This window comes from Apodemus sylvaticus, chromosome 9, assembly GCF_947179515.1.
Source record: "Apodemus sylvaticus chromosome 9, mApoSyl1.1, whole genome shotgun sequence".
NCBI classification, from domain to species: domain Eukaryota; kingdom Metazoa; phylum Chordata; class Mammalia; order Rodentia; family Muridae; genus Apodemus; species Apodemus sylvaticus.
The window spans coordinates 80268295-80294902 of NC_067480.1; the positions used below are offsets into that span (position 1 = coordinate 80268295).

The 26608-nt window shown below is 48.8% G+C and overlaps 1 protein-coding gene across 16 annotated transcripts in view; it reads right to left on the reverse strand.

The window, feature by feature from the left end:
- Positions 1-21455, reverse strand: part of Trerf1 (transcriptional regulating factor 1) — a 223217-nt gene extending 201762 nt beyond the window's left edge. For 13 of the 16 annotated variants that reach the window (XM_052192247.1, XM_052192259.1, XM_052192258.1 and 10 more), the window contains exons 1-2: positions 20924-20994; positions 20414-20498 (exon numbers count right to left, since the gene is read on the reverse strand). The gene's annotated coding sequence lies outside the window, so the exon portion shown is untranslated. Of the gene's footprint in view, positions 1-20413; positions 20499-20770; positions 20790-20923; positions 20995-21147; positions 21223-21366 lie in introns of those variants that run through there. The other 3 variants (XM_052192243.1, XM_052192242.1, XM_052192244.1) reach the window with 3 other exon arrangements.
- Between the last annotated feature and the right edge of the window lie 5153 nt (positions 21456-26608).

The window sequence follows — 26608 nt, forward strand, 5'->3', positions numbered from 1 at the left end:
CAGAGCTCTCCCTAAAACAGAAATGAGAAAGCTAGAAGAAATGGGATCTCCTCCTTGAAGGGCTGAAAGTAAATACAGCTAGAATGTTATGGCCAGTAAAAATAGCCTCCCAGTGTTAAAAGTGAGTAAGTGACATTTTTTCAGGCAAATATTGAGAGAACTGTGACACCAACAGAAGCCAATACAGGCACACAAACACAGACTTACAGATAGACACACACCAGACACACACAGACACACAAAGATTCACAAATACACACACAGAGATAGATACACACAGACACACACATACCAGACACACATACACAGACTCACAAATACACACAAAGAGATAGATACACACAGACACACATACACACACACCAGACACACATACACAGACTCACAAATACACAGACACACACAAACACCAGACACACACACACACAGACTCCTAAATATACACACAACAGACACACACCAAACACAGACAAACACAGACACACACACACACCATACTCCAGAGTGAAGAAAGTTAATCTCAGAAAGAAATGAAGAACATCAAAAACTTAATATATATGGGCTAGAGAGACGGCTCAGCAGTTAAAAGCACCAGAGGACCCAAGTTTCACTTCCAGGCCCCACATCAGGCAACTCATGCCTGCCTGCGACTCTATTTCCAAGTTCCGATGCTCTCTGGCCTCTGAGAGCACCAGGCAAGCACATATTGTACACATAAACTCACGCAGGCAAACACACATCTGAATAAATTACACCAGATAACTTTAAACTTAAATATATAGATCTGTCTAAATTATTAACTATGTAAAGCAGTGTCTTTTTTAAATAATTTATTTCTATTTCACATGTATTAGTGTTTTGCCTGCACGTATGTCTGTGTGAGGGTGTCAGATCATGGAGTTGGAAACAGTTGTGTGCTGAGAATTGAACTCTGGTCCTCTGGAACAATAATCAGTGCTCTTCACCCATAAGCCATCTCTCTGGTCCCCATAAAGCAATGTCTTAGCATCTGGGGGGGGGGGGAATTCAAATGTTAAGATATCAAACAGTTCACAAAATGCTTAAAACATTTACTGGTTTGTCTGTATGCATGGTTTGGGGAAGAGGTGTGCTAAAGGACGGAGGTCAGAGGACAGCTTCATGGCGTCAGTTCTTTCTCTTTGCAGCTTTATCTGGGTCCTGGGGGAATGGAACTCAGGTCACTGCGCTCCTGCAGCAAGAGTAAGACGGCCTGTTGCAACATTTCCCAGAGCACTAACTACCTGAACACAAGGTGAAGTCTAAAACAAAAGATGCAGAACCAAATGCTCACAAAGCTTCCACGATGCAAGCCCAGGGCAACAAAGTAGCCATTATTAAAACGCACTAAGAGTAGCTGCCGGTGTTGTCCCCTTCCAACACAGTCGTGGCCAGTTTTCATTGTCTCTGTGCTCTCTGGCTTGTTGGTAGAAATATTTTTCAATATTTCATTTCATATAAAACAAATCTAGTATTTCTTACACCGTAAGGAATGACTGTGATTTCTGCCTTCTTACAGAACTTAAAAAAACAAAAACAAAAACAAAAAACAGAACACATTCTTTGAAAATTGGGCCCTGGCTCTATGATCCCTCTCTGAGGCAGGCATTAATAACACCGACTCTTTGTTATTAAACTGTTTGTTTGTTTGTTTTTTGGGTTTTTTGGATTTGGTTTTTTTCGAGACAGGGTTTCTCTGTGTAGCTCTGGCTGTCCTGGAACTCACTCTGTAGACCAGGTTGGCCTCGAACTCAGATATCCGCCTGCCTCTGCCTCTCAAGTGCTGGGATTAAAGACGTGTGCCACCACTGCCCAGCAATAATGCCTACTCTTAAGAATCAAGAATGATGTCACAGGGACATGGCTCCATGGTTTACAGCACTCGCTGCTGTTGCAGGACCCAAGTTTGATTCCCAGAACGCATAGGGCAGCTCACCTGCAACATCAGTCCCAGGAGGGCTGGAGATCCAGTGCCCTGTCCGCCCTCCAAGAACAGTACATACATGTGGTGCTCAGACATGCAGGCAAAACACTCATACACATAAAATGAAAATGAAATAAACCAGTGTCCAATCACATGTATATGTAAATACATGCATGCACACATACAAACATATACATAATTTTAGAAATTTATCATCATCATCATTATTTAATAATGATGTGTGTCTGCTGACCTGGACCAACCAGGCACCCGGCACATCTTCACTCTGGCCCAGAAGGATGCTACCCAGTCCACCCTAGCAGAGAAGCAGCGTCCCTCAAATCTTCTTCCCAAGAGAAGAGAATTCTATAAATTCACAAGGAAAGTCTAACTCTAGGAAAACTATCTTTTTTCAAAAAAAATTTTTTTTAAAAATTAACAATGCAAGTCGTCTATCCCACCTACAAGTGAATTCTGTTACTAGGAGAGAGTTTGTCTCCCCAGGTCCCTGAACCTCCTGCTTCTGAGTTAGCAATCACGCTGAGGCTGGTGGAGTTCGGTGGGAATTTTCATATGCTCACAGTGCAGGTGAAAATGAAAACTCCCAAAGAGCGATTAGAAACATGAACAGGCAGGGGTGGGGCGTGGTGATCGCAGCACTTGGAAGGTGGAGGTAGAAGGACCTGGAGTTCAAAGCCAGTCTCAACTATGTAGTGAGTTTGTAGCCAGCCTGGGCTACATGAGACTCTGTCTCAAAAACAAAAAACAAAACAAACAAACAAAAAAAGCGAACAGAGCTGGGCGGTGGTGGCGCACGCCTGTAATCCCAGCATTCTGGGAGGCAGAGGCAGGCGGATTTCTGAGTTCGAGGCCAGCCTGGTCTACAGAGTGAGTTCCAGGACAGCCAGGGCTACACAGAGAAACCCTGTCTCGAAAAAAAAAAAAAACAACAAAAAAAAAGCGAACAATGAATCTTGGACTCTTTGTTCCCTCTAGCAATTTATCCCAAATAATAATAATAATAATAACAATAATAATAATCTGAGATGTGTTCAAAGATTTGTGTGTATATTTACATTTACAAGTTAGAAACAATAAGTAAGCTATATTTTAATAACCAGAGATAAACTAATAAAGCTAATTGATTAAATTGTGCCCAGTACATAATAAGTATAATTGAAAAGATATTAAGTACTTAAGAAAAAAGTTTCAAAGAAGACTTTCTGAGCAAGATAGAAAATCACATTCACTGTAGCCCAGTTCTAGTGCTGACCTCGGGGGCCAGGCAGCCATGCGCACAGAACTCTGGGTGCTGAGCAAGCATCACCTCTGCTCAGCTCACAGGCCTAAAGGTCAGCTTTATCTCCAGTGGCTAAAGGAGTTTGGGTGCAAGTGGCAGTGTTTGCTCTCCATGCCTGAGGGTAGGCACTGAGAAACATACATATCACACAAAACAACTATAGGCTCGGCCTCCAGATTTTAAAGGGGATAGATAGATAGATAGATAGATAGATAGATAGATAGATAGGTGTGTATGTATATATACACATATGTTTATATTTATATATGTGTATATGTAAGACATATTAATACATATTATATGTGTGCATATATATGTGTGTTTGCATATCTGTATTATCTGTGTATATATACCATATTACATATACATATATACATATATGTGTGTACATGTGCGTATATATTTATATGCATATGTGCACATACATGTATATATGTCTTATTACTATATGTTATCACATATATGTATATATGTGTGTGTATAAATACATTTATATGTGTGTAGTATACATATACGTGTACATAAATACACACACACACAGTTTTTTTGTGTACAGTTTTTTGTATCCCAGCCTGAAGCTGGATGTGTAGCTCAGGATGGCCTTGAACTTCCAAGTGCTGGAATACAGGCCTCCAGACCTGAGCTGCTTTCTGTGAACCCTCTACTAACTGAGCTGCAGCCCCGGCCCCAGATTTAAAATCTCAGTCATCAGACCACCCGACTGCCTGGTGTGCCTGGAAATGCTGAAAGAAGAAAGTCCACACGAAGGAGAGTCTCTCCACCAGACTCTAAAACCTCCACATGCGGTTTATAGACTCCTGCTATCAAACATCGTCAGTGAAGTGCTTTTACTTATCAGTACATAAACTCGGCCACAAAAACAACTTTACTGAAGCTTTGAATTGCCTCCTCTGGCCTTTAAAAACAACAGACAAAAAAAGTAAAAAAGAAAAGAAAACTGTGAAGACAGGGAGGAGACTTGCTGGGAAGAAAAGCACTGAGAAAGAGAAAGAGTCCAGGAGGACAGAGAGGGCAACGGGGTAAAATGGCAGAAATACATTATACACCTGTAGGAAATGGTCATAGATGGTTTGTAAAATGTTCAGAGAGCTAGCAAGATTGTCTCAGCAGGTAAACACACAGCCGAGACTGAACACCGCCGGGGTTTGATCCCCAGGACCCAGGCGGTGGAAGAGAATGAAATGAGCTGTCCTCTGCCCTACACACACACACACACACACACACACACACACACACACACACACGCACACACATGTACACATGAATAAAATAAATACTAAAAAAAAAATTAGTTAATAGCTCATGCCAGGCATGACAGTGATTTAAAGGCACTTGGGAGTTTTAGGTAGGTGACCTCAGAGAATTCGAGGCTACCTGAACTCCACAGCAAGGCCCCCTCTCACAACAGCAAAAGAAGAGAGCTGGAGAGCCGGCAGATGCCTCAGATCAGAGCGCTGGACACTCCTACAGAGGACAGGGTTTCCGGTACCCAGGCTGGAAGGCTCACGACTGTTTGTAACTCTAGTTCCAGGGGATCCAGACACCCCTTTTCTGCCTCTGTGAGCACATGAGATACAGATGCATGCAGACAGAGGCATTCATAGGCATGAAACAAAAATAAAAGAAACAAATCTCTTTTTAAAAAATGAAAGCAGTAAGAAGTCACTATATGATAAATCTTAATTACAACATTCTAGGTAAAAGAGCAAGATGGGTCTAAAGCTTCATCTAGAGTTGCCCAAGGCGTTCAGTGCTTGGGTCCATTTCCACAGACTGACTCAGACAGCCCTGATTTCAAGTTGAGCCATTAGCTAATCTCCTCGCCCCACCAAAGAGAACGAGACCATGTCAGGGAAACTAGAAGTTGACAAAGACCAAGTGGATTTCCCAAATCGTATAACATCCTTCAGTTCCTGGTGAAGGTCTTCCCACCTCCAACCTAGACATCCTACACTCTCCCAAATAATCCAGCTAATCGGGGCAGACCCATGAGCATGGTCAGATCCAAACATTTTCCTGGAAGTTAGCAGAGTCTTAGCATCCCCACGCCATGCCCACAGCCCAGGCCCAGCCCTGAGTGCCAACGCAGAGCCTTGTGAAGGCAGAGATTTTTTATGGAGAGGGAAAAGTTCTTTAGAATTCTCGAAGCATTTTTTGAATCTTTTCTCTCATCTTATTCTCAAAATAAGCCTTTCGGAAGCTGGGCTTGACATGCACAAGACCCTGGGTTTGACGCCCCAGCTCCACATAATCAGGGCATGGTGGTGCACCCGTTATCCTAGCACTGGGGAGCATGAGAAGGGGGACCATAAGCTCAAGATTAGCTTTGTCCACATAGCATCTTCTAGGCTAGCCTGGGCTACAGGAGACCCTGCCTCCAAACAAAGAAATAGCAAACATTTCATTCAGGAAATCTGAGGTTGAGGAAAAAAGGCTCAGAGATGCCAAATTGCCCAAGAACTGTATTGAGGGTCAGTGTGGTACCCTATCCCTTGGTGTCTATCACATGCCAGGATCTATATTAACAAAACTGAGGTCTCGGCTGCCTTAGAGGCTAATCGGAGGCAATGTGAAAAAGTGGGGAAAGTACCTGCTTTCACAGTCAAGTCTGGGTTTCTGGATTTGAATCTCTGCCCTACTATTCGCCAGCCACGAGACCTGAAGCAATCTTCTTAACTCCTTTGTGCCCCCATTTCCCCATCCGTGCATTGGGTAGAGGAACACCACCACCCTTGTGGAAAATGCTCAGAGTTCAAATAAGGATGATGAATTTACGAGTGGCTCTTACATTTTCAAGTGACCCCCGTCCCCAAACGCTCACAAGTAAGGTTGATGTGGCGAGCGCTCTGCCTTGTATTGAGGAGAAGGAAAGGATCCTCTTGTACCACCTCAGCCTCTACATCTGGTACCCAGTTCCTCTTAGCTGCTTCCAAGGGCCTCCTGCATGGCATCTCTTTCTTCTCAGACTCCCTTTTAAGCCTGTGTACATGCTTTTAAATTCAAGTCCCCTAAAGTGTCCTCTAGAAGGACCCTGTAAGGGTTGAAGACGGGAGGGCTGGATGCTCAACAGGGCCGTCTCAGCCCCTGCTCAGCCCCTGCTCAGCCCCTGCTCGCACTCCACCGCCGCCACCATCACGGGGTTTCAGTCTGTGATGTCAGAGCTCGAGACACACCCAGAGAGGAAGCAGGAATGAGCTGGGTGCAGAGGGAACCGCAGGGGACAGAGGCCTCCCGCCCACGGAGCAAGGGAAAGAGACTGGGGCCTCAGAGAGAAAGGGGGAATGGGGGTAAGGGGAAGAAGGAGAAAGGGGAAGCCCCTCGGCAGCAACTCTCTTAAGCCTCGGCCATGGAGAGGAAGGCAGTGGCTTCTCACCTGCTGTGGCCAAAGCCCTGAGCCCTTGCCCCTCCTCAGCCCCTGCTGGAAAGCCAGTAGTGGGGTCATTTCCCCACTGCCAAAGCCTCGGGTGATAGAGGTTTGTTCCCCAGAGTGGCACTTATCGAGAGGTGGGGCCTGGTGGGAGATCTCCAGTCTTTGGGAGTGTGCATGGGGTCAGGGGGAAGTGGGACCCTCTTTGTCCTCAAACCATGAAGTGAGTAGTTATTGCATGATATCTGATCACATTGTGAACCCAGAGATTGTGTTATTTACTGAAAAGCCCTGTTTCTAGTTGTGCTGTGATGTGGCTCAGCCCTGAGCACACACCTTTAATCCCTCTGACTGGAATACAGACTTGCTCTTAGTACACACTCTTTCTCCCAAACAAGTTAGGTAAATAAGTTAGCTTGTAAAAGGAAGCACCTGTGTTTGAAAGTGATGCCTAACTGAGGGGCAGACAAAGTGATGAATCAGAGAAAGATTTGACAGACCAGGATATGCCCGACTCCTGAAAGAAGAGAGAGGAAAGGAAGGGAAGCTACTTAAGAAAGCAGTACAGAGATGGGGGCAGCGAGGAGGCAGGTTTACTGGCACAGTTATAGAGAGACACGCTGCAGAGAGAACCAGCTAGACACGGGGGAGGCAGAACAAGCCAGAGAGTGAGAAGGAGCCAGAGGATTAGAACATAACCGTCAGAGTTAGCGTGAGGCCGAGCAGGGCAGTTCGGGAGAAGCCGAGAGGAGCCAGACTGAATCAGTCAGCGCGGAGAGGAGTTTGAGCCAGAGCAGCTCAACCAGCAGAGTTCAGAGAGAACTAGGAAGGGTGAGGTTATTCAGCAGTCAGTCCCAGATGCTGAAAACATTCTAGGCCTAAATAAGATTGCACTTAAACTTCCTGGACTAAGCCTAGGTTAGCAGACTGAGGCAGTAAGTCTCTGAGATGACAATTACTCAGGAGAGAGAAAAAAATACTTTGACAAGTGGATTTGCTCCACTCCAATCCAGCTACATGCTGTCTCACCAGAGGCCCCATCAAACATCCCAATCACCAGCAGGACCAATCATGAACTTGAACCTACAAAATGTCAGCTAGGCTGGGGATGCCACTCATAGATAGGACACTCAATTTGATGAAGAAGGCCCTGGGTCCATTCCCCAGCACCAGAAATGCCCCAAAATGTGAATGAAAAGAAATCTGTCCTCTTCTTACACTGATCCCAAGGACAGAAAGCTGAGTTGCTCGGCCCTTCTGACCCTACTGCCCTCACGTCCCCAGAGGGAATCTCCTAAACACAGGCACATGGCTCGGCGCCATCTCCCCACAGACCCTCCTAACTCCAAACCCCTTAGTAACCCCCAAGTTGTTGACAGGGCTAAGACCGGTGTCCTGACATAGTTCCAGGTCCCCCGCGCCCCCCAGCCCAATCCCCACCTTGAAAAAAATAAGGATTTTATTTTAATTATATTTGTATAGAGCTGACCAAAGGCGTCCAAAAAGGCCAGAGGAGGGTTTCACATCCCCTTGAAGCTGGAGGTAGAGGTGGTTGGTGAGCCACCCCACGTGAGGGCCGGAAACGAAACCCAGGCTGTCTGCAAGGGCAGAACACTCTCTTAACCTCTGAGCCCCCTCCCTCTTGTCGTTGCAATTCCACATACACCAGGACTCAAGCTGAGTGCTAGGTCACAGTGATGAGACATCGCCTGTGTCCTTCTGAAGCTGAGAGTCCTACAGCAAAGACAGAGCCAACGAGGGACCCTGTGATCCAGCCCAATGGAGGAAGCCCACCAGCCTCCTCCATCTCCGTCTCCGGGGAAGACGTCTGGAATTCTTGAGGGTGAAACAGGCCTATAGGGAAGGGAGAAGCCCCCAGGCAGACAAGGCCAAGTCCCAGCAGCACCACCTCCACCAGCCAGATGTTCTTGCAAATATGAACACGTTCTGTCCCTGGTTATCTGGATAGCCACCAGCTCCACAGCACCTGACTTGCGGCTCATGAGCCTGGAAGACTGGACTCTTAACTTTATTCAACGTTTAATGGATTTAAATGTAAATAGCCATGCAAAGCTAGTGGCTGTTGTATTAGGTAGCATAGGGAGTTAAATGCAGACGATGGAAAATGAAGATAAGACAAATGTCGTCCCCAAATTCAGAGCATGACATTTTAACCCTCAAGTGTGAGGGCGTCAGGAGGTAGGGCCTGCAGCGGGGAGGGGCTGGTGGTCAACAGAATAAGATCTCATATACACGATTCTTGATTTTATGCACACACACACACACGCACGCACAACTTCAAAAAGGCTGCTTCGCCTCCAATCCACCGTGCCTGGACCCAGAGAGAAGACAGCCTTCCAAGACTATGAACCAGGCTGTTACCAGATCCTGGATCTGGCTACACCTGCACACTGACGTTGACCTCTCTACTCTGGAACTTAGAAAATTAAGTATCTGCCATCTGAGCCACTCGGCGTGGGGTGCTTGTGCTAGAGTGGTCTACAAGGACTGAGATGAACAGGTAACTCCTGAACTTGCAGAGGGAATTCCTAGAGGCCTGGTCTGTATGAATGCCCACAGCCATGTTGGGACCTGCCCTGGCCTTCTCCACATCTACAGAACAAGCCCTTTCATGTACTGCCTCCACAGCTGTGCTAGACAACTTTCCTACCTCTCACTTTCCGGGCAAGCACAACTAGAATTGTGTTTCTGTGCCCACCACTGGACCTGAACCCCTCTGTTTCATCCGGATGGCTCCAGCCTCTGGTACACAGCAACAACCCATAAACATTTGATGAACAAGTAGTGGAGAGAAAGGACTGATCAACCTCTCTATCAAGGACCTGAGGCCCTTCATCTCTAGAATGAAAGACTTTGGTAAGGAAGCTCTTCCTACAGCTCTCAACCAGCATTCAGGGATGCAGCAGGTGTTCTCGGTTCTCAGAATCCCCGGGTCAGCTCAGAGCAAGTGACTCCTAGAATCCAGCCTCTGAGCGGTCCCGGGCTTGGGTACCAATTCCATCCCTCAGTGTGGGCATGATCCCAAGCAAGCTACTGCAGAGGACTTGCCTCAGTTTCCCCAATGGGAAGAACTGGAGTATTGCATCAGCCCTTAGAGCGAACGGTAAGGCACGAAATGACTAAGGTGCCCAAGCCCCCCCTCCACCCTCCACCACCCCCCCACACACACACAGTGAGCCCTCAACCAGTGCGCCAGGGTTAAAGAGGCCTGGACCCCCTGATTCTGACACCACAGGGAGTAGGCAAATTCCTGAACCCCCGATACAGGCCATCCTCCTGCTCTCTGGAATGCAAAAGACAAAATCCAGCCTCTTGCTCACAAAGTGTTACCAAAACGTTCCTCTTGTTCCCAAGAGAAAAATTTATTTTAATTCCTTCTAACTTCAAAATGGCACGGTCCCCGCTGCTTTCAGGGTGGCAGGGGCAAGGAAGGAAGCAGCAGAACCCGGACCAGCAGTTTCCCAAAGGTTATAAAGCGATCAGGGGTGTGTGTGTGTGTGTGTGTGTGTGTGTGAAAAAACCGAAGGCAGCTGGTGGGGGGGGGGGGGCACAGGGGAGGTGGAGAGAATTCCCTTCAGTTTCTGCTATTATTGAATACCCCAACTCTCAAGGCAGCTCGGCCGCCCCCTCCTCCACGTGGGCCGAGCTCTGCTAATGAGAACGCGAAGCCCTGCCTGCATTACCGCAATAATGATTTCCCTGTTGCATTTTCACATGCCTGCTGCTTTATCATAGCCGAAGTAGACATATATTTTCAATAAATCCCTTCCCTCCCTCGCCCCTCCCGAACTCTGAGCTCTCCCCGGAAATGCTGCTCCTCCCCGGGCACCCCTCCCCCCTCCGCACAAACCCTACCCCACAGCACAATGAGTTCCACTAATCAAAACAGAGAGGAAAGGGGTGGGGGGGAGAAAAATGGAAAAAAAAATCACAGCTGCTAAGAAGCACCACTCGCTGTAAGCCCGAGCCCTCCACATTTTTCTGCAGGAAGCTTTTGCAGCTTCAAGGACATGGCGCCCCTCCCCTGACAGAAAGCTTCAGCAGAGTTGCTCAAAGGGGAAGGAGGAGGGGGCGGGTGAAGAAATCTAATATTCCCTCTTTCCTATTTTGACTAAGCCAGCACAGACAGAAATATAGATAAGGCCTTGAATAACTGATTTAACAAAATGTCACTTATCAAAAGGGGTGGGGGGAGGGATGGTATTTGCATTCAAGGGCTCTAGTTAAGCCATGCTGCAAGGCCACAGAACAGCAGCATGGAAAGGAACTATACCCTGCTCTGGTCTCCCTCACAGGCTGAAAACACTGGGCCTGGGTTTCTCTCCACATCAAGAACCAATGGGAAGAAAAACCAGAGATTTAAAAAAAAAATTTTTTTTTTTAAACAACGGGAAAAAAATCTGATTCTTACATAAGAATGTGTACAGTGGCGGGCTGTGTGCAAGAAGCTGGGGTGCAGAGCGCAGAGGTGACCCAGTTCTGCCCTCCCCAAACTCCCAGTCCAGAAGGGGTAAACTCGCACAGAGTGATTCTGCAAGATAAGTGCAGCACGGGTCCCAGGACTGTGGCCTGTGCGCCCCGACAGTCCTGCTCCAAGACCAAGCAAGGCACACAGACACTGAGATACCTAAGGAATGGGTGTTTATGAGAGATATGATCAGATCCCAGAGCAGCTTGTAATGAGTTAAAAACCTAGTCAAAAGCAAGGATGTCCTGGGGTCCTCTTGGTTCCACTTCTGACAACCACATTCTCACCCGGCTATAGAAAAACACAAGAAAAGCAGCTAAGAGCTGTGTGAACAGCCTCTAGTTTCACTTTAAGAGTAGGTTGCATTTCCTAAGGTTGTAGACCTTGAAGGAACACTCGATTAACAACCAAATTTCCTTGGATATCAACTCTTACCTTCTTTCTTTTCTTTTCTTTTCTTTTCTTTTCTTTTCTTTTCTTTTCTTTTCTTTTCTTTTCTTTTCTTTTCTTTCTTTCTTTCTTTCTTTCTTTCTTTCTTTCTTTCTTTCTTTCTTTCTTTCTTTCTTTCTTTCTTTCTTTCTAAAAAAGGCCTTGACCATGTTATGGTGACACGCCCAGCATCCATCCAGGGACCCTTACACTGAATGGTAAGGGCGCGATGTTGACTCTCTGCACAAGGGAAATTAGTGTTTCTCGGGTAGCCCTGTTATGTCTCAAGGTCAGAGCCCAAGGGCCGTAGAGCCTCTCCAGGTAGCCCAGCCCAGGGAACTAGATGCCACGTTGCCTTAAGCTGTGTGCTCCGGAATAACAAAACCACCAATTTGAGCTTCAAAAATATAACATTTTGTCCAGGGTGGGGTGGAGTTGGGGGTGAAAAGGTGGCCCAGTGGTTAAGCAAAATGGCTGCTCTTGCAGAGGACCTGAGTTCAATTCCCAGCACCCACATGGTAGCTCACAACCATCCAGAACTCCCATTCTAAGGTATCCCCTTCTGCCCTCCAAGGGGGCACTGACTGCATGTGGTCCACAGACATACATCAGGGCAAACACCCATACACACAAAAAACAAATAGATAAGTACATGCAGTTCTCAGGGGCTTAAATCTTTGGAGGACTAGGGAGGGTCATCACTGGAGTGGTGAGCCCTAACACCCACAGCACCCTCTTGGCTTCCTTGACTCCTTGCCTATGTTTGCACCCAATTCTTACTGAATGTCACACAGTTCTGACTGTGAGACACCCAGAGCACAGGCTGTTCACAGTCTAGCATCAAAGCGAGCGCTGGTTGCCAGCTACACTCGGGTCTCTCCATCCCTTTTCTCCCCTTCATCTTTATGCTGGAGTTACAGGTTTGAATCAACACGTGCTTCTGCACTGTCGTTGGGAAATACCCGTAAGACAAGCCAAAGAACATGCAGAACTTCCAAATCCTAGGAACTTTACGTCAGTGTAGCGTGCAGGTCTTGGAGAGATATCAGACTTCTCCACGCATCTCCCTCTCCAGTAATGTCAAACCACACCCTGCTGTTTCAAACAACATGCATTTCCCACATAAATACAGGAAGACGCTTCATCCACAGTGTGACAAAATCTCTCCGGCAATTCGTGGCAGTGAGATGAATGTAGTCCTATCTTCTGTTTGGGGTGTGGTTAAAGTTTTTCCATCATGAAGATAATTTTAAAATAAATAATTCAAGTCTCACGCTCTAAGGTGGACGACAGAATTTCACGTGCACGGGATGGAGTTTTAAAACTGGAAAAGACTTTCCAGCATACACAGCAAGGCTGAAGGCCTGTTTTACGCTACATTCAGCTGTGTGGTGCTAAGAATACTGACTACAACCAGCTAAGACAGGGAGGGCAAGGAGACGGCTCAGAGGGTGAAGGGGCCTGCTTGCCACGCTCGGAGAGTTCTAGCCTCATTGGGAGCCACATGGCAGGAGATTCCCACAGTACGTCTTCTGCCCTGCACAGGTGTGTGTGACTTACCCATACACACGTACATACACACACTAAATAAATGGAAATACAGGTATATGTGTGGCTGGAGCCACAACCAGCCTTCTGGAGTAAGTTCAAGGTTCCCCTGCACCTGCTTGTCCCTTTGGGGGGGACAGTCTCACATTCTGCCTACAGAGTCGGAGTCTGAATGTGTCTTGATTGACATTTGTCAGTCAGCATTTCTGGTGAGGGAGCAAGAGTGGGAGGAGACTCGAGAGCAGTTCTAGGAGAGGCTCTGGGAACTAAGGGAAGAGTCTCAGGTTTCACATGGGAAACTGAAGACTAGCTGCAGGATTAGGCCCACTTCTCTCCAGTCCACGAGTGAAGCCTGTCGGGGTCCATGCTTCACAGACCTTGCCTGATCCCACCATACACAACTGTAGGTGGGGAGGAGACAGATGTTGTCATCCTCCTGTTAGAGATGAGAAACAGCTGGGAGCACAACTGGACCTCAGCTCTTTGAACTCCCTCCTTACCCACCCACCTGCTACATAAACCCCACAGTCAAGGCCTTGTAGAGGTCACAGCATAGGATAATGAGACACTTCTGCGAACGGCAGAACAAAAATGAGAGGCACCTATTCACGAAGGGTTTTGTGCATCCCAGACTGGCCTCGAATTCTTTATGCAGAAGAAAAGAACCCTGGACTTTGGGTCCTCCTGCCTCTACCTCCCTGGCTAAGATTTGAGAACCTGGCTGATACAGTGGTAGCAACTGAATCCAGGGCTTCATGCATAACTGGCAAGCATTTGACCAAATGTTCAGCGTGGTTTGTGTTTGTTTGTTTGGCTGGCTGGTTGGTTTTGGTTTTAAGCTTCCTGTTCAAAACATATAGCATCATGCCTCACCTCTTGAACAGGGCTAAGGTCTTTTTCTAGTTGTAGCTGGCTAATAAACCAAATGGAAGGCCCCCAAAGAACTGAAGACTGTTTTCCTTAAGCAAAAGTAATCTCTTCTTTCTCTGTGCTGCTCAGTAATGCGGTCAAATGATCAGGGAAAAAATGCAGTGTAATTCCTGATGCAGTTTTAACCCTTGGAGTATCTGGCCAGTGCTCTGAGCCTGGACCCTTCCCAAGGACAACGCAGCCTCAGCCTGGGGTACAGGAAAGGGGAGCAGTGTGTGGTAGCGTCATAGAGCTCCTGTCTGGCTACCCACACCTTCACTCTGGCTGTATCCTCAGCACAGGATGGAGGAGACATCACTCCCCGCTGCAAAGGCCAGAGCCTCCCCCTCAGACCTGCTGGACAGCTTCTCTCAGTTGACGCAGCTCATGTCTCGAGATCAATCAGCCCTCTCCACTGATCACTCCCATCAGGTGGTGTGTGTGTATGTGTGTGTGTACACACTCGTGCGTGTATGTATGTGTGTGTGTACACACGCGCGCGTGTATGTATGTGTATGTGTGTGTATGTGCGCGAATGTGTGTGTACGTGTGTGCATGTGTGTGTGTGTGTGTGTGTGTGTGTAGTGGGGGTGGGATGGGGAAGAGGGGAGATGAGCTCCTGCAGTCATGTGTGTGTAGCTGTCAAAAAACAACTTTAAGAAGTCAATTCTCATCAGGTTTTTTCATTCCATGATGTGGTCCCTCTCAACCATCACACTGACCCTTCATGAGCATTATACACACACACACATGCACACACACGCACACACATGCATGTGCACACGTGTGCACACACACACTCTCCATCCTCGCCAGGCATTTGGACGGGTCTCCTGGATTTAGCCACCTGATGGCTCTTGTGTTTTCATTTCTCGCCTGGCTGCCCACCTCCTTTGACACTGGTTACAGCATCCAACTGTGGACTTGAGATAGCCACTCTAAGTGGACCAGCCGCCTCCAACTTACTGATGTTCAACTGGAAATATCCTGACTGTGCGCCTCAATGCCCAGTCCTCCCTACTTCAGCAAAGAGGACACCATCTTTCCAAGAGCACCAACCAGAAACTTTTTAGAATCACCCCACCCCCTGTCCACCCTACCAAAGCCAAACTGTTACTCCCGCCTGTCCTGTTTCCAACCTCCACCCCACACCCACCCACTGCTCCTCCAGACACCCTGCTCTTCTCCTTACATCATGGGCTCCAACTGCTTCTCTACTGTGGCCACACACACACACACTCGCCCCCACAGCAACCAATCTCTATTTTCCTGAAAATGTCAAGCTCCTTGAACTGTGAGTTAGAGTGCACCACTTCCCACTCAGCACACTGCAAAAGAAGTACGAATCCTTGGGTGGCCAAGATGGATGGCCCAGTGCAAAAAGGCAGTTGCAGCCAAGCCCAACAACCTGAGTTCAATTCCCAGGACCTACATTGTGGAAGGAGAGAAACAGGTACACACACACACACACACACACATACACACACACTTTAGATGTAATTTTTTAAAAATCCAAATATTTAATCAGAGTCTAGGGCTATAGGCCTTTTAATTGTAGCTATTTGGAGGCTAAAGCAAGACGATTGAAACTAGTTCAAGGCCAGCCTGGAGTAGGCAATAAGTTTAAGACCAGTCACAGACTACACAGACAGACAGACAGACAGACACACACACACACACACACACACACACACACTTAAGAATCCCTTTAAAAATTGGCAGAAAAAAAGAAGAAAAGGAAGGAAGGAAGAAAGAGGGGAAGGGGAGGGGAGGGAAGGGGCTGGAGGCATAGCTCAGTGGTACAGCACTTGCTTGGCATGTGTAAAGAATTATTTAGGTTTAACATTAAAAATAAGAGATGGACATCCAACCCTTTCCAAGGCCCACAGGAGTCCAAATGGCCACCCACGGTTGCCCTTTCTCCCTCTCCCTTATCTATGGCCTCCTCTAGCTTCCTACAGATGTAAAGCTGCCACACAGGCTCTCTGCTGCATGGCCACTCTGTCTTCTCCCACCCTACTCCTCAAGGGGGCTGCATGAGATCTTCTGCCTGGTCACAACTTCACGAGAGCACACATCAGAGTTTGCAGCCTCCACCTCTGCCCACATCCATCCGAGGTGGCCAGAGAGGAGCACGTCTTATAATCGCCAAGATTCCCAGTCCCTTAATGTGACTGGCAAATAGCAAGTGCTCAACGAAGAATAAATCAACTGGGGCTGGAGCAATGGCTCGGCTGTTCAGAGTCCTGGTGGCTCTTGCAGAGGACCCAGGTTCAATTCCAGCACCCACATGGTGACTCACAACCCCCCATAACTCCAGTTCTAGGGGAATCCAATGCCCTCTTGTGGCCACTGAGGGTACTGAGCATGCACAAGATACACAGACAGGCAAGACAAAAAAAAAAAAAAAGGCTTATGCACATAAAAAAACAAATAAATAATTATAAAAAGCAAAAAAGTAGCTGCTAAATGTGTAAATGAAAACCAGGGCTTCTCAAGTCAAAAATTAAAATAACAACAACAGCAACACATTATGTGATCCCAAAATTTTCATAGCCATTTAGGCCCAAAGTTTTCTTTTTCCTTTTCTTTTTCCTCTAAAAGTATTTTCAGTGTCAGTAGAGCAGTGGGCCAACATGGCCCACACCACTCCTAGTTTACCGTCCTCTCGGAGGAAACAACCCAAATATTCATTCCCTCAGCCCGAATTCCTGTAAGTGGCTACTCGGGGAATTTGAAATTCTTAGAAAACATCACAGAGGGGTTTTTGGTGGCTGTGCCTGTCCTTTAACTCAGAAAAAGATTTTCTAAAAGAATCATGGAGCAAATTCACATAGAAAGACTTTAATAGTCACTAAAAATGCAGCCCCGGGAGGTCTGGAGCACCTGTCTGGATCCTTATTTTTCTGGGTCAATATCCAAAGTCAATGAAATGATCTAGAGCTTTCTCCCAAAAAGCCCAGGGTGGCGGTACAGGTCCCGGAAGTCACCATACACCGGCAGTAAGGACCCCATCACTACTCGGACAAACCGCAATAGCCCACACGTGACTTCACAGTTAATCAGGCAAGGCCACACTGAACTTTGGGGGTCCCATTCTCCTCCCCAAAGCTACCTGCCGCCTGGGGAACAACAGCTTAATTAACCTCAAGCTTGACTAAACATTAGATCATCCTGCCAGCTGGCTGGAGAGGAAACTTCAAAGATGAACTGAAATTATTTTGGGTGCCTAAAGTGCATGCTCCCTCTCCAGCAGCACGTATAATTAGGATTTTTCTTTTTTAATAAATCTACAACAGGGTTGGAGAGGTGGCTCAGCAGTGAAGGGCACTTACTGCTCCTTGCAGACTACCAGAGTTCCCTTCCCAGCATCCACAAGGAGCGTCACCACTGCCTGTAACTGCAGTTCCAGAGGACCCCATGCCTCTGGCTTCGCGTGCAAGCATTTGCACTCACGTGTGCACATACCCACATGCAGACTCACACGCATAAACACAATTAAACGTATTTTTTAAAAACATCCGTAAGACATAAATGGATGAGCGGGTCTACACGAGCAGCAGGCTCTCCTAAGTGATGGCTTTTTACACGTTGGCACGGTTGCCAGGCCGCTCAAGAGCCTTTGTGGAATGCCAATGTACAAATCCATTTCTCCATGAGAAGACAAAAAACAGAAGTTAATCAGCTCGCCCCGAGTCCATGAAGCAATTTGGCCGTTGGCCCAGGAAGACAGTGTCAAGAGCTCTGGGTCCTCACTTCCACGTGACTCTAGAAGAAAGCTAGGACCCAAAGATTTACCCTTCTGAAAATAATAATAATAACCCCACATGCAGAAACAGCTAGAAATTGGTATCCTATCCATTTTCAGATTCACCTTGGCCTGCCTTGGACATCTAGACGCCTTAGAAGTTCTGTCACATTACAAATGCCCACAAACTTGAACCAACTACTAAATATAAACAATTTTAGCACCTCTCACTCTATCAGCCTCACAGCGAATTCGTCTATGCCCCCCCTACCCTGCTGAAGGGGTGGAGGGAGAGACAATACTTTGTGTTCTTATGATCAACCTATACATCAAAGGAGAAAGAGAAAAATTCTAAATAAGCTTTGTTTTCGTGTCTGCACATTGTTATATATGAGGCACAGAACACAACACCCTGTCCCCTCTCCTCTCTTTATAATTTAAACTCTGAACTCAACAAATGCCACAGGCCCAAGCCGGTTAACTGAGTACTTTCTACATAGTTCATAGACTGACTCTTTTCACAGTAAGCCTGTGTAAATGCTCTCTGATATTAGCACATGCCTGCTATATGGACGTCTGCTTATCAAGCTGTGAAAAGACCCACGTTCACTCTGGAACCTACAGAATTAATCTTCTCTGTTGCTATAATGCATAAGGCAAAGGCGCCTTCCCTCCCACCCCCTTCCCCTCTCCCCCCCCACCACCACTTCAGGCTGGCTTCTAAACAATCAGTTGGCAAAAATGGACTTGCCTGAAAGGGCGGGGCCCAAAGGGGTGTGTCACTCCGGGTATCAATTCCTGTAAATCAAATCCTGACAATTGTCACAATATTTTAAAAAAGAATGAATTGTGATTCGTGGGCCTTCAAACCTTTATTACCACGAGAACATTCTCAATTGAAGAGCAGGGTGGGGGTGGGGGGCTACTGTGACTTGATTAATGGGCAAAGCAAGACAATAAAATAAATCTTATAAATGTTAAGAGGGGGAAAAAAAACCCATGAAGGACTATTCTTGGCTCCCAGGTTAGACATGTAAATAATTCCACCCAGGAATAAACACACATGAGGAATTCTTATTTACTCTCCCAGCACATGCACCCAATCAGGCTCAGCTGCTCGCCCAGTTAAAGATAACAGCTAATTTGTTTAGCTAATGCCTAGTTGAGAACATGTGATAGGTGGCACTAATAATTATAACTAACTCAGCTCTCAAACAGCCAAATATCAAACCCTCCATCCTGAAACCTGATGGGGGGAAGGTCAGAAGGAAAACATGGACTTTCATCAGCAACATAAGGGGGTGGGGTGTTAGTGTGTGTGTGTGTGTGTGTGTGTGTGTGTGTGTGTGTGTGTGTGTAACCCATTTTCCCTTTCTAGACTCAAGCCCTGTTTACAGAACTAAGGAAAGCGTAACCGCCTTTAGTTAACCCCAGTGTTAGTTGGTTATGCCTTAACCCTACTAACCAGTTCCTGGCCAGACCCCCTGGTGCTCAGATTCTCCAGGCCAAGTTCAACTCCTCACACCAGCACCCATCAAAGTAAAAGTATCTGCAGAACCCAGTAGGCTGAACGCCAAGAAAGCTGGCAAGGAGAGGCAAAGACTGCTGGTTTAACTAGCTAAGTGCTGGGTCCTCCAGCATCTTGTCCAAGTGATCCACAAAGCACAGTCCACACAGAACTCCTTGCGTGAGGAGTACCAGTGGTGAGGAAGATTGTCACCACTTGGGACAAACTCCTTTCTTTAAAAAAAAAAAAAATCACCTCTGCTGCCGAGGAAAGGGTCAAGTAAATCGCCTCTCCCGGGCGTGCTCTGCTGCCGTCCTGGGCCATGCCTGAACTGCTGGTCAGCTCGAAGCATGACTTCCACACACTTTACCAGATAGTCCAAAACCACGAAAGATCAAGCACGACTACAACACCAACACTTCACTGACCAAAGCAACATTTGTCTGAGGAGTTTGACAGCAAGCTGACTCTAACCTGCCCGGAACCCAAAGGCATTTTCTTCTTTAACCCAAGAATGGCTAACACAGCCAGGCGCTGGCCAGAGGCTCCCTGTGAGGCGCTGTCAGCCTGCTTCCCTCCGTTGGTCAAATGGTGGTTTGGTTTGTAATTTCTGCTTCTTCAGCCCACCAGCGGTAACTTCCCAGGCTCCCAGACTGAAGTTGGGGAGTGAAGAGGCAAGTTCGCCCGCTTACCCGCTTCTCCCACCTGGGTGGTCACACTTACTTCAGGGGACTACCCAGCCCCCACAGAGCCCGTAGACTCACATATATACACATATGCATCATGTCAAAAACCCCAAAAGACACATCCCTAGGGTGCTGCGGTTTCTTGGCTGGAAGAATGGAGGCTTTATAATATACCAACCTTCAATTTCAAACCCACCACCAACACCCTTGAAGCTCGCGTTTGCCAGTTACACCGCCCACCTCACCCCTCCCCCTTTGCTGGGATGCTGTGAGCCGGGAGAGGGAACAGGGTAGAAGGCGAGCCGGGAAAAGGCCCTGCTAACGTACTGAAAGTGAAGAGGCCGCGGGAGACTTGTCTTTCTGTGTCCCCCGCAGGCTTCCCTCCACACTCCACCCCCATCTTCTTACGGAGCATCCCTCCTCCCAACTATTTTTTTTTAATGAAACTTAATAAGCTTTTCGCTTACCTTGGCTGTTTCGGCAACAAGTGCCTGGGCAATCCGACAAGACGACCAATCTCCACTTGGGGGGGTGAGATGGGGGCGAGCCGAGCTGATGGAATAATTTCAATATTAATTTATGTCAGCCGCCTTCTCGCAGCTACTCATTTACAGTACTGCCCTCAGCCTGTAAACAAATATCGCTCCGCCAGGAAACATACTCCCCAGATGCAAGCCCCTCTCCCCAAGCAGGGAACCTGGCCCCTCGCCCCTCCCTCCCACAGCACGGTCCCCTCCCCTCCCCCCGAGTCCCGGGTGGGAAGCTCAGGGTTTTCCAAAGCACCAACTCACCACCTTCAGCCACCACCCCAGCAAGAAACTTACTCGGTCCGGTCTACGCCTCAACCCTCCCTCCAGGAAATCTCCTCTCCATATGTATTCAACCTCCCCGCAGGAAATCTGCTCCCCCTCCCCCCTTCTATATACATGCACACCCCCCCTCTCCTCCTCATGCGCCCTCCCCGGCCAGAAACTTACTAGCTAGCAAGCAAGCGTGCAGGCTCTCTCGTTCTTGGAAACTTACTCCCAGATACAACACCACCAGCACCCCTCTTCCCCACCCCCCTCCCCCAGGCCCTGCTCCCTTCCTTGCCCTCCAACTCCAAACTCTCCGCATCCAACCACTCTCTCCCTCCCCGGTGGAAATTTGCAGCGCCGGGCTGCGCGCGTGCATCCACCCTCCTCCCCTCCAGGAAACTTACTCCCCATCTGCATGCACCGCCTCTCAGCCATCGCTTAGAGGGAAGGGGGTGTGCTGGGGAGACAGAAATACATATGTATCTCTCGCCCCTCCCCCGGCCGCAGCCCACTCAGGGCCGAGCAGAGCTAACCTGCCCTTACCTTTTTGCATGGCCCCCTCCCCGAGCCCTCCGGATCCGCTCCCCAGCACCCCAACCCACCCCTTTTCACCCATCACCCACCCCTAGCAACCGTTCCTAAGCTCCTCTCGGCCTTTTTTTTTTTTTTTAATCCAGGATGCAAATTCCTCCCCTGTCAGCAAATCGACTGTCAAATTATTTTCTTGCAAAAGGAGAAAGGCGGGGTGGAGTGGGGGGGGGGGTCAGAAAAAGGGGGGCAGACAGGCGGGTAAAGGGAGGGAGAGGGACAGAGGAGGGGAGAGATATCCCTCCGCAGAGCTGGGGCTGGCGGCGGGCGGGGAAGCAGGAAGTAAGGTGTCCAGCGCGGCGGGTTCTCCGCCGCGGCCCCCGCCCGCCGCCCCTGTCCCCCGGGGCGCCGCGCTCCGGCAGGCGCGGGCCGCCCGGTGCATTGTTCGTAGCCTTCCCCTAGCCGGTGCACGGACGACTTTTTTTTTCCGCGCTCCGCGTTGTGTGTGCGTGAGCTTGCACCTTTTGTAAGCTGGCGAGTCTCTGAACGCGAGAGGACAAGACCACGAGCCGAGGACCTGTCAGTCCCCGGAGTGCAGCAGAGACTCAGATCAGAGGAGGGGGTGGGAGACTCGGCCCCCTTGGAGCGGGAGGGGTGGGAGAGCAGCTTGCGGCCGGGAAGCTGCCGCCTTCCCACTCCGGACCCGTTGCAGGATTGCTTCCTGCGTCGCAGTCGCGGTTATTGTAAAAGGCGCGTTGCAAATCTAATGACTCGGGCTGGGAGATTTTTTGTTGTTGTTGTTGTTTATTTAAGGATTTGCAAAGATGCCAAGATCCAGGCGGGCTGCAGGAAAGGATTGTGCCTCGAACCCTCACCACCACCACCACCGCATCCCCCGGTCTTTCTAGGGCCTGGGGGTGCTCCCAGGAAGGGATCTGCGGGTTCTGGAGAAGCTCGCGCCTCCATCCTCTGCCCCTTGGGGGCGGGGAGAGGTCTCCTTCTCCGCTGGGTCTGGGAGGGATGTTGCCTAGGAGAGAGGCGGGCAGGAGGGAGGGAGGAGAGGAGGGGGCGCGGGTGCGGCCCTGCGTCCGCCCCTCGCCGTGCGCCATGACTGTGGAACGTGGTGCCGGGGAGGAGGGCCCGCCGCCGGGGGGCCGCCCGGGGCTGCTCGGCATTGGTTGCAGAAACCCGAGCCCTGAAGTCGCTCCCCCTCCTTGGGTTTGTCTCCTCCTCCTGCTCTGCGGGGGAAAACCGCTGCACCCAAACCGAGAGCAGCTGCGAGCAAGGGGGCAGGGCGCCGGCTGGCAGGCTAGCCAAGGGTTCGAACCCCCCTCGGAAGGGCCATTGGCTGGCCTCGGAATGGGAACGGACACGAACAAGACCTCGTCCCTACTGCGGATCAGTCCAGGTGCCACGACCTTAAGCCAACTGCCCCGCATCTCTAGCCATCTCCGTACTTCTTCCCTAGTCTGAGGAACAAGCGCCAAAGATAGTTCAACTAAACCAGCCACTCCGCGCGGAGATCTAGACTTCAGTGCTGGAGGATCTGTAGGACCACGAGTGGTTTTTGTTTTTTGGTTTTTTTTTGGGGGGGGGGGTTCCATTTTTACACGAGGAAAAGTTATACCATCCTTTCCCTCCCCGGTGTGGAGGAATCGGTGTGCTCTTTGCTCCCCAAATCTGGCGCGAGATAAGCCACTGTCCCCAACCCACCCCACCCCCACTTAGGCTCCGGGTGTGGACAGGGCGGGAGAAAGACTATATGGAAGCTTAAAGCATGAGGTCATGGGTTGAAGAGGCTGCTGCCAAAAGCCTCGGAGGTGGTGTGTGTGTGTGTGTGTGTGTGTGTGTGTGTGTGTGTGTGTGTGTGTGTGTGTGTGTGTGTGTTTGGAGGGGCAACGGTTCTCCATCTTCAGCACTGGAAAGCCCTCATATCTAAAAATCCTATAAATTCTAAAACACCTGAACTAGGGTGAGACCCTCTGAAAGAAAACAGAGAGGCTCGGGTCTGTTTTCTCTCAGTGAACCTCTGGCCGGTGCCGGCTCCGTTCGACTCCGCAAAGAGCCAAGGACAGCGAACAGGAGCATAGCACCTGGCCAGTCCTCTTCTTCCATCAGGACTGCCGCCCTTCCCAGGACACTAGTGTCCCACACCCCAGCTTGCTGCCTTTTAAACCCTGCACGCGGTTGGTCTCAGAATAAAGTAGTCTCTGAAACAACCCCACCCCCCTTGCCTGGGTCAGGGTGGTGTGCTTCACCTCTGCAGCCCTCTCTTCCTTCAGTGATAAGTCTGGCCACTGCTTTGTCCCAGAGCAGGGTTGGGGGGGGGGGGGTCCCTAACCATTCACCTACCTGATTTAACTAGACCTTTTGAACATCCAATGTTCCAGTCCACTGCCCCTATCCCCAAGAAGCCTTCTAGAAGTTACACCTTCATCTCCGACTCCCTGGGGTTGGCGGGCCTTTCTCCAGACCTTCTAACACCCAGGCTGTCACAGAACCTTAAGGAAAGCCCTTTGCCGAGCTTGAGTGCCACCACTGCCCCAGGGCCTGTCGGTTCCCTGAGCAAGTATTCTTCAAGAGAGCCTGGAGAAAGCATCACCCTGCCCTACCTACGAACCTGAGCCCCTCCACCTCCAAACGTCAGCACTCACACCCACACAGTGCCCTGAGACTGAGAGGTCGCCCGAACAAAAGCTCCTCCCTGGGGCTGATAAGAAACCCTAATAGATAAGGAGTTCCAGTGAGTTAGTAAGTGGCCCCAGGTCGTATACAGACCTTTACGACCCAGGTTTGCAGGGGTTCCTCCACCACAGGCTGGAGAAGGCTGAGGATTTGCTCCAGGCTATTACCAGCCACCTTAAAACACCATGCTTTCTTACTTGGTCCTAGAGTTCACCAGGAGCAGAGAGGCAGTGTGGCTGAAGAGTTAGCCCAGAAGATCTTGAGCAATCTCTCTCTGGAACGATAGCGCAAACAATAAATTGTCAGGGTGAGGCTCAACCAAGTAAACAGTTACAAGTCTTAGAAGACCACAACTAGCCCTTGTTCAGTTTTAATGGAGTCCTCTCTCTCTCTCTCTCTCTCTCTCTCTCTCACACACACACACACACACACACACACACACACACGAGAAAAGTATGTCCCCAGAATCTGAAATTATTTAAGCAAGATTATCTTAGGCCTAAATGATTGGAAAACACCAATAAAGATGTAGATAACTGAAAGACCACATTTAGTCAATGAAATCACCTTTTAAAAGAAAACAACTTGGAACATGGAAGTCAGAGGACAACTCACTAGCAAATAGTTCTCATCCTCCACCAAGTGGGATCCAGGGATTGAACTCAAGTCATGAGTCTCGGTGGAAGGCGACTTTACTCACTGAGCCAGTCACTGGCCTCGATCAAGGAAACCAACTTCTAAAGACAGTCTGCAGAGTGGCATTCCCGGTCCCCTACAAGGACTGCGGTTTTAGTCTGTCTCGGCACAGGTCTGCAGTTAGCTCAGGCTATATTGTACTATATATTCAGTCTGTGGTTGATTGGTTGGTTGGTGACAGGGTAATACTATGTAAACCTGGCTTGCTTGACATTTCGATGCAGCCCCGGCTGTCCTGGAACTCACAAGAGATTCACCTGCCTATGCCTCTCCAGTGCTGGGATTAAAGGTATATGCCACCACACCCTGATATGAATTTTTGTAATGAGTCAAAAGCGTGAGAGATGGCTCATGGGTTAAGAACACCGAAGTCCTTCCAGAGGACCTGGGCTCAGTTCCCAGCACCCAGAGGGTGTTCTACAACCACAGGTACTCCAGTCCTGGGGCATCCAACGCCCTCTTCTGGTCTCCATGACACTGCACATGTGTGGTACGCTGACATGGGTGGAGGCGAAGAATCCATACCTATAAAATAAAAGCAACATGGAAAAAGGGAGAGTCAGAGAGAAGATGGCTACTACCAAAATATCAGGTCTTTTAACTGACTAGAGCTAAAAGGCATTCTTGATCCTGGATACAGCCTGCCCTCTGGAGACTGAAGGCAGGTGACCTCTGTACAGTAATGGAAATGGCCAATTCTCAGCACTTGTCCTCATGGTAAAGCTTGCTTAAATGTAGTTATTTCTCCTCCTCTTCTTCCTCCTTATTTTTAGGCCTAATGCATTTACAAGGTATCAAGTCCAAATGAACAACAAGAAGGGCACTCCTCCTCCCTGTTCCCATCCACTCCATTTTCCCTGAGTAGATGCAAGCAAATTCACAGGCAGAAGATATGCCTAGCTGTTTTCCAGCAGAGGCTGTGAAACACTCTTTGGATGCCTGTTTTAATCTTTATGATCAGTGCTCCTTTCCCAGCCCTGGCAGAGCCACTGCCCTGCGCGCGCGCGCACACACACACACACACACACACACCTATTCTTCCCAAATGCTTAGCCTCATACAGGTTAAATGGTTACCTGAGCTACTTACATTTGAAAATGATTAACCAGTTGTGGACTTTTTTTTTTCTCTGCACTAAAATAACCACTAACATTTATTGAACAGTGTGTGTGTGGTGTGTGTGTGTGTGTGTGTGTGTGTTCTCTTCTGGATGTGTGCTGGTTGTACATGTATGTGCGTACACATTCATGTGAATGTTAGAAATTTACAACAATCTCTCGTCACCTTATTTTTTGAGACAGAGTCTCCCAGTGAACGTAGAGCTCACAGCTGAGTTAAGGATCTGGGCAGCACCCTCAGGCCCTCTGCTGTCTTCACCTCCCCAGGGCTGGCATTACAGGGACACACCACCAGACTCGGAACTTCGGGTGAGTGCTGGGATCTGAACTCAGGTCCTCGTGCTGGCACAGCAACTGCTTCACCGACCCACCCTCCTCCCCAGATCCCTTGCCAAGCTCTGCCTGTGTGCTAAATACTAAACGCGGATTATTTACTCTGCCCTTAGAATCACACTACCCTCAGCTGACAGATGCAAACAGAAATGGAAGCTGAGGGAGCTTGACGAGACATTCACCAATTTTCCACCAGACCAACCTGACACCTGTCCTTTTCCCTGAATTCCAGCCCTGTCACTTCTTTGCAAAGTGGGGAAAATTCTAGAAGCCTGCCTGAGAAGGAACACCATTTCCACGTCCACAGATGCAGCCAAAGCGCTGGAAGAAGGTGTCCTCCACGCGACTTCTCACCTCGCCCCAACCTAGTGCGCATTTCATTTGGATGGAGAAAGCTCAGAGCGTCCCGACTGCTGGCTTTCCAAAGGGGAAGTTCACTGCGGAGGCCGCACGGGCTCTTTGCCTATCTCCGGGACAGATCGGAACTGAATGAAAACTAGAAACA